Source organism: Drosophila innubila, chromosome X, assembly GCF_004354385.1.
Source record: "Drosophila innubila isolate TH190305 chromosome X, UK_Dinn_1.0, whole genome shotgun sequence".
NCBI classification, from domain to species: Eukaryota; Metazoa; Arthropoda; class Insecta; order Diptera; family Drosophilidae; genus Drosophila; species Drosophila innubila.
Window position 1 is genome coordinate 14,480,475 of NC_047626.1, and position 8,727 is coordinate 14,489,201.

The following is an 8,727-nucleotide window of genomic DNA, read 5'->3' on the forward strand; positions in this document are numbered from 1 at the left end:
GAGGAATAGATCATGTGTTCGTATGGCAACCGAGTTGAGTTGATTCTCTGGGATTGTAAGTTGACTTTGGCATTCCCTGAGTGCTTCTTGATGCACTCAGGCAACTGCTGTCCTGACCCCTCAACTCACCAAACGAAAAAGGTCAGCTTTGTGCTGACCATCAAGTGAACAACATTAGCAACAACAACAACAACAACAACTCCTCTTGACTGATATGCAAATGTGAAAAAAGAAAAAGATTCCCAAGCCAAAGTCAACGATAAACAATGAGAATGAAAAAAAAAAAATTGAAGCACAATGAGTTGAAGAGAGATAGCATAAGATGAATTGGAATGAGATGGATGCTCGCAGCTTATTTCTGGAATGAAATTCAAGTAATTTGTTGTCTTTTCTTGTGTTTCGCTTGCTGTTATTTAAATAAAATCAAAATAAATAATTAACGATCAAGTTGCAAGCTTTTCGTACTCCGATTACATTAAGAGCGCGAGAAAAAAAGAGCAACTGAGCAGAGTTAGAAGACAGACGACAACCAAATGTTTGAGATGCAAAGTTACGATGGAAAAAAAAAATAAAAGAAAGAAACTAATACAGCTGCGGGAAGCTGTGGCAAAAGTTCAGAGCGCAAAATGCAGAAAGACAAGCGGACGGACCACACAAAAGTAACTTAAAGATACAAAATCTGAAGCCAAACATAACAACAAAAGGCAAGGAGAACGAACGGATGTCAGCAGCGGCCCATTTAACAGCAGCCAAGACACAACAACAACAACAACAACAACTTGAACGGAGTATAAGAACGATAACAACAACAACAACAACGAGAACAAGAACAAGAACAAGATGAAGCGCAAACTTTTGCGCTCACTTTTGACGTGTGCTTAGCCCCGGCCATTAGATAGACCCCGCAGCAAACAAAGCGGCGCCAAAGATACTAAAAACACCAAACGAAGATACACAGCGCCAACTGCCAACTACCAAACAACTGACAAGTAGCAACTGGGCACAAACTGGCAACTGGCAACTGGCAAACTGGCAAACTGGTAAGTGGCAAATGGCGCCCCCGTCGCTGGTTGACAACAGGTGGCAATTCTAAAGAGACTCTAGATATCGGACCACTGTCCACTTACCTTTTTTCGCCCTCTGCCTCTCTCTCTCCCTGTCCCTCTTCCTCACCTTCTTTCGCTTGATTTTTTTTGCTTTTGTTTTTTTTTTGGTTGCTATTTTAGTTTTACTTTTTTTAAAACTCGCTCTCCGTTGTTGCGACCCACAAGTAGCTCAAGTTACCTGCAATTTGAAGCCGAAAGATAGAAAAAGCATGAATGCACTTTTAGTTTGATTATTGCTTAACTTGAGTTACAAATATGTAAGAAAGCAGCGACTATAAGATACTCTTTACTTAATATCTATATAAGAACAATAACAATAATATTTGTTCACAAAATTTAAAATCTCTAACTCTTTAAGGCCCTGACTTGGCATTTGATGCAGATTATTTTATATACTTTATGGGTTCCGTAACAATATTCTCCAACAACAATTACAATACACCCTTTTACTCTCTAAATAACAGGGTAATATGTAAAAGAGATACCAGAAATAAGAATTATTAGTATGAGTGTGGGAAAATCTATCTCATAATGATAGTTATACCAAGATACTATATGCTGATAAAGCTAGAAATTATTTTTAAAAAATTCAGATGTTATTAAGTAGTGCTAAAGTCAGATTCTAGCAGATTATAGTTTAATATAAATTTGATATTTTTAATACTAACTTAAATCATTATATTTGATAAAAAATTAAACCAACATAATTAGTTTTGGTTTCATTAGTTTTTGTGTTCGATAGCTGAGCATAGAAGCAAATAAAATTAAATCAAGTTTCGAGCAATTTTCTTTTTCTCTCTCTCTCTCTCTCTCTCTCTGTCTCTCTCCCTCAACTGACTCACAAGAATTTGGCAATATTTCGATCTATTTTGGGCGAATAGTTTCAGTTTCACAATGTTTCGTATGCAATCCAAACTTATGCTGGGATGAGACGCCCATTTGACCCATGACTTTTGTGCGAAAAAAATAGTGAATAAAAAAAAAGCAAGAAAAAACTTCAAGTTCAATATCTTTGTTCGTGTTTTAATCCATTTAAAAAATAAGATGAAAAAAACTACAAAAATAAAGTTGAAACTTTTGCTAGCCTTGCAAAAATTCCCAAACTTGTAGCGAAAAATAAAATAATGAGAATGCGGGGCAAGAGGAGAGAATTGAGAAACGAAAGAAAAAGACGCCACAAGCAGAGAAAAGAAAGGAAAAGAAAAGAAAAGAAAAAACAAGCGGCCCAAAAGATACTCAATCGAATTAAAATGCATTCGAGTAGCAATGACACTGACACTGCCAAAAAGAAATTTGTGTGCGGTGCGGTGCGGTGCGGTAGGGGGAGGAGAGTGAAAAGGGGCAGTTATACAGATACAAGATACGCAGCCCGACATGGTGGCAGCGACAGCGACAGCGACAGCGGCTTAAACTGTGGCAAAAGTTATTGTAACTTTGCCCGCAGCTGCGACGACAATGTCGGTTGACAGAGAGAACAGTGAGGAGAGGGAGTTGGAGAGGGGGGTGGCGGTAGGGCGATAGGGCGGTACTATCAAGCCGGGGGCCCGGTTCCATCTTGGATATGGGGAAGAGAAGTTTTTTTTAGGAGACGCACGACACGCGCCTACTGCGACGCATTTCCTTTCTGACCTCAATTCTTGGTCGGGACCTTCCTGCGCTTTTGCCCAAATAAAAAATCGAGCAGACTTTCTTTGTTGTCATGTGTCCCCTCTCTCTCTCTCTCTGTCTCTCCCCACACTGTCCAGTTCTTGATGGCCACCCTCTGGTACAATTTGGCTGCCCTTTCCGTGTTTAAAACATTTCTGTTCCAGATCAAGACGCAGCTTTTTGGCCGCTTTGCTTTGAACGTTTATTCGCCGCGTTTTGTTTCATATATATTTACTGTTTTTTTTTTTTTCTTTTTTTTTTAGCTTTTTTTCTGGTCTTTTTCTCTTGGCTTACAAAGATGCTTTTAAATGATTAAACGCTGTGATTTCTTATGTTGCCAGGGTCGGGCTCGGCACTTTATTTTTTTATTACATTCAGTTCGTTCTTTTCTTTTCAATGAGATTTCACATGGGTGACATTTTAAGCATACGCTGATTCATTTTGCCAGCTTCCAAATCATCTACAGCATCATCATCATCATTATTATCATCGTGAGCATCATCATAAATATGTTAATAAGCGTTATACATACTTTTATATGGCCATTTAGCTAATCGATAGATTTGTATTTGAATGGCAGCTCTATTGTTCGGGGTCTGCAATATGCGATAAAATCTCAAACAATTCATAAGAATTCATCTAAAATCTGACTATGAAATTAATTTAAAAGCAAATTTAATGCTTTGCTTACAAAAGCGTAACTAAACTTTTAGATTCGATCTACAGTTAAGCAGCTGAAAAAGACATTCATGGTTTTATGTGAAGCTTCGTTTTTTTCTCCTTTAGAATCTTTTCAATTAGCTATGTCAAAGAAAAATAACTGGCAAAATATTTAAATTGCATTAAATAGTTGTACAAATGACTTTCCATTTATTCAGCTCAGATATTTTTTTGTCACTTCTTGATGAATGAAATTGATTTACTTTCGCTGAGATTCTTTGCATGTGCACTTAGAGTATTTCATATTTGTAAACTCAAGCATTTCTTTTATTTGATCAAGCGAATACTTAAAATATTTATTAGATATAATAGCGAATTTTTATTAAGTGCAATTTTATAATAAATTCAAGCCTACTTAAAAAATCTTTCAAATACATATCAAGTTAATTAATTTATTAAATTAAATTAATTTAATATAAAAAAAGGAATATGATAATTGTATTCTCAAATTAATCGACAATTTAGAACTGATAGGCACAATAAAGTTTAATTGCGATATATTTATGAACAGATTGAACATTTGAAAGATAAATAAAATTGTATTTATCACAAAGAATGACATAGAAATATGTTTAAACTTTATATATTTGTTGTCAAACTGAAATTTATGCAATTGAAAGGTTAACTTTGTGCTCTCAACAGTTCATCTAATAAATTATAATAAATTGCCAATATCCTTTTCTGAGAAACTGTGTGACACATTTTACTATTGTTAATATTTGTATTTCTCCATTGAAGATTGCATAAAGTGATGTCATGTATTTGTTAAATGACTTTTTTTATAAACAACTCAACAGAATGTCTATTTGTTCAACGGGGCGTTTCAAGTTTCCTCAGAGGAAAAGGGAACTTCTTTGCCTGTCATTTAATGCGACATTGACATTTATTTAACTTTAGCGACCGCAGATGCGTTGCCAACTTGATGACAAACTTATTATGCTATCTAAATAGAAAATACAATGGAAATAACAACAACAATAGCAAGGGAAAATGCTTTGGTCAAGTGTCTGGCAGTGAATTGGCAAAAAAAAAAAGAAATGAGACCCCAAAAGAGACAATTGTTAAACTCACATTCTGAAGAGGAAAGATGACAAAACTCTTTTGTGGGCAGCGAAGCATGGAGCAACTTTGCCACCAAACAATTTGTCGAGCCTTTTTTAGACCAACATTTCAACGGTTATCAGCAATCCAAGCAACTCACTTCCCTTTCCCGAATCTCTGAATACAATCTTTCCTCAAATGATTGAAAAATTGAAAAATCATTTCAGACGTAATATCCGTCAATGTTTCCCTGCTTGTAATAAGCCAAGTCCGCTCAATTAAAAGGATAAACTACAGCCAACTGCCAATTGGCCAAGAAGAAAAACAAATACTTAACTCTCCGCAATTTACCCTTTTCGTCCATTGCGTGTTTCCCTTTCGTTTCCCATTTCCTTTGGGCCAACTTCTATTCATTTTTCAACTGATAAGCCACAAAATAGCACAAAATTGAAATGAAAGATTGGTGTACTTTTAAATATATATAATGCTTGTTTCACTTGTACGATAACAAGATGTAAAGAAGTATCTTTTCAGAAGCATTTGAGAACTGTAACTCAGCCTAAAAGAATTCACCTAGTCGGCTATATCCCGCTGTGTAGGGTTATTTAAAGTGGTTAAGCTTTTAATTCTTCGCAAAATGAAATAAATAGAAAATTTTAAGTTTGTCGCACGCGTCGCTTGGTAATAAATGTTGGTAAGGGATGAGTTGTTAGACTGAAATATAAGCATCTTTTATAGCTAATGAGCAGAAAAGTTTCCGACATGAGAGCAAAGTCAGAGTAATTGGAAATCTCAATAAATTTCTAAATGATTTTTAAGCTAAAATAAAAATAAAGCTTCAGATACATTTCTAAAAACTGTTTTCAAGCGACGGAAGCTTCAATAGAAATGGAAATAACACAGAAAAACAATGTAAAGAAAGATGAGAAAAGAAGTCAGTAACATTTATAAAACGCTTAACAATTCATAGAAAAGAAAAAAAAACAACAAAAAAACGGGAAAATAAGTAAACAAATAAGTCGATGAACAAGTCATGAGAAATGGATGAACTGGGGAAACTAAGAAAACAAATACGATAGCAGTAACTAACTGCACACGGAGAGAACCGAGAAGCTGGGAAAATTTGATTCTTTGATTCTATAGAATATTACCTTTTTATTATATTTCCATATTCAAAAAAGTACTAACACCAAGGTAACAGGAATACATTTTTTTAATTCTTTCTGGATAATAAAATATTCGCAAGTCAATTGTTTTGACAAAATAAAAATGAACATATAAAAAATAAATATAATTAAACCTTATACATTTCATTATGAAAAAGGCAAATCAAAATGTGTGGATTTTATTTGTGATTATTATGAAAACAATTACTTGACTAACTGTATAACTCATATGTTAAATATTTAAATACCAAAAATCGCTCAGCTATAAATAAAAACCGCAACGAAACCAAACTCCAACTCTAAACCGAAACCAAAACCAAAACCGAACCCGAGTTCGCTCCGAACTGAACCACTTTATGTGATACTAAAATTGAAGTTTTTTTAGTGGCACTTGAAATGCAGCGGCTCATTATGAGTAAACCCCAATCCCCAATCCCCAAGTTCCCTCAATGCCCAATTGTCCCACACACATACACACACACACATATCAGGGCACTTAACATTGTCAAACGTTTGTAGTTTTCCCCTTCTCCTTCTGCTTCTGCTTCTGCTTCCACATTCCACATCCCCCATCTCCCGCACCTGCCTGCTTCCTTCTCCTCGCCGCGCTGACACAGAGAAACATTAAAATGTCATGCACTTGGCGCGGCTAAAAACTAAAACCAATTTTCCAATGTGACTCTACTGCAAAACTGCCAAAAACACAGTTAAAATGTGTGTGTGCAGGACAGACAGATACAGTGAGAGGGAGAGATAGAGAGAGAGCGAGAGAGAGGGACAGAGTTTTATTGGCCTGACGCTCAATTACAGCGCATACAAAATAGTTGTTGTTTTTTTTTTTGTTTTCTCTTTTACTGACGTTGCTGTTGTTGTTTTTAAGGGGATGCAGCGAAAACCACGAAACAGCAGCAATCACAACAACAACAGCAATGATATATTGTAATGACAATATGATAATACCGTCGCTTAACATAAACCGATCGCCACACACAAACAAACTCTCTCTCACACACACAGGCAGACTCACAGCGTGAGAGCGCATACAAGAGAGAGAGTGCAATTGCAGTGCAGCAAAGAGAGGGAGAGAGTAACAGGCACAGGTAACTGCGGCTCAGCTACTGTTGTTGTTCTTCTTGCCCACGCAAAGTGAATGAGCCGCAGCAGCAGCAGCAACAACAACTACAACAGCCGCAGCAACAGCAACAACAACAGTTAGAAATTGCATGTTTCTTTACCTTTTTCGTTTTGTGCGTGCGTTTTCGTTTTTGTTTATTTCTTGTACGTTTCTCCTTTCTTTTACATTTATTCTTGCATTTCTTTTAAATTTGATTTTCTTTCTTTTTTTTTTTTTTGTTGTCTGCAGCTTCTGTTTGTGTTTTTTTCTAATTCACAGCTTTTGCATATGTTGTATTTGCATTTGACTCTTTGATTTTTATTTGCATTTATATTTTTTTTATATATTTTTTTTTTGCTTTTGCTTTGAATTTTCGACTTTTGATTTGTTGCACTTCCTTTTGTTTCCTTTTCGGATTAGCACTTAAAATTTCATTTATGGAACACACACCAGAAAAAAAATTTTGGATCTATGCAATTACGCGTACCGATCCCGTAACCGATTCCGATCTGGATACCGATTTCAATTCCGATTCCGATCTGCCGATCTAAGCTTGGCGTGGGAGTCAACACACACACTCGCACACACACACAGTCACACACACGCTCGAGCGGACGGTCCGAAAATGTGTAAATAAATAAATTTGTATGTAGACAAAAAAAATAGGCGTCGCGAGTGGCAGAAAAACCGGTTTACATTTACACGGAGCAGCGTGGAGCGTGGAACGTCTGGACGACCGGCATTTACAATTGCAACGAAACTGTCGAATTTAGTTTCGTTGATGAAACGTCTTGTGAATCTCAATATCTATCAACCGCACCGTCCGTTGCACGACCGCCTCGTTCGGCTTTGCTTTTGCTTCTGTTCGTGTTAAGTTAACAGTTCATGTTATTGCGCTGCTTGCGCTGTTAGTCCACTGAAAATAGCATCAAATGTGTTGCAATCCAACGTGCTGTGTCTGTTAACGCACTGTTATGTTCATGGAGCGCAACAACGCCGCGACCCGCGCTCGAGTTCGCTGTGGAACGTATGTGGATGTCGAACCTGGCATGTCGAACCTGGCATCGTTTACAAAATGACAAATAAAATATGCTGTTTAACTAAATGCTAATTATTTATTTAAACACATTTAATTAAAAAAGTAAAGTAAACAGATCTAAGGGAGCAAGTTGATCTCCTACTCACTCTTCAGAGGGAGTTCGAGTTGAATGTGGGCGCCGTGTTGTGACTGAAAGAAAGGCCGAGACTGAACCGGTTCAACAGGATGCAGGCTGACCAAGAAAGCGAGAGACAGAGCGAGAGCGAGAGCGAGCTAGAAAGAGAGAAGGGGAGACGAAGACTGCAAAAAATGCTACCAAAACAAAAGACGAAAATATAGCAACAACAGCAAGAGCAATACCAACAACAACAACAACAACAATAAATGCAACAACGAGCGCAAAGTTCTTTTAATTTTTATTCGGGTTTTCAAAGTGAAGTAACCGGGCAACAATTTTTGCTCTGCTCTAGCAGCGAAAATGGCAAAGCTGCTGGAAAAACCGGTTCACAGCGCAGGAATGTACAAAATACCAAAAACAACAACAACAACAAGAGCAAAGCTATAATGCAGCGTGCAATGCAATGAACTAAACCGAAAACGGACAAACAAAACAAACAAAGAAACAAACAAAAATCAAAGAGTTTGCAAAACTCGCAACTGGAAGTTGTAACTGGAAAACGGGTATGAGATGTGGAATCTGGATGTTGGGACCTAAGTGGCTGCTGTTCGTGTTGCTGCTGCTGTTGTTATCGCTGTTGCTGTTGCTGTTGTTGTTATTGTTGTTGTTGTTGATGTTGTTATTGCCGCTGTTGCTGCTGCTGTTATGGTAGTTGTTGTTGTTGTTGCCTAAATGACATAAATCTGCGTGGCAAACAAAAGACTTAAGCGACGAAC

General features: G+C 36.9%; 1 long non-coding RNA gene across 1 annotated transcript; it reads right to left on the reverse strand.

Annotated features, from left to right (window-relative positions):
- Positions 1-1,214: 1,214 nt before the first annotated feature.
- LOC117783150 lies at positions 1,215-6,947 on the reverse strand. The gene is made up of 2 exons (XR_004617355.1): positions 6,916-6,947; positions 1,215-1,284 (listed from the first exon to the last, which is right to left on the reverse strand). It is a non-coding gene; the product is annotated as an uncharacterized LOC117783150 (long non-coding RNA).
- Between the last annotated feature and the right edge of the window lie 1,780 nt (positions 6,948-8,727).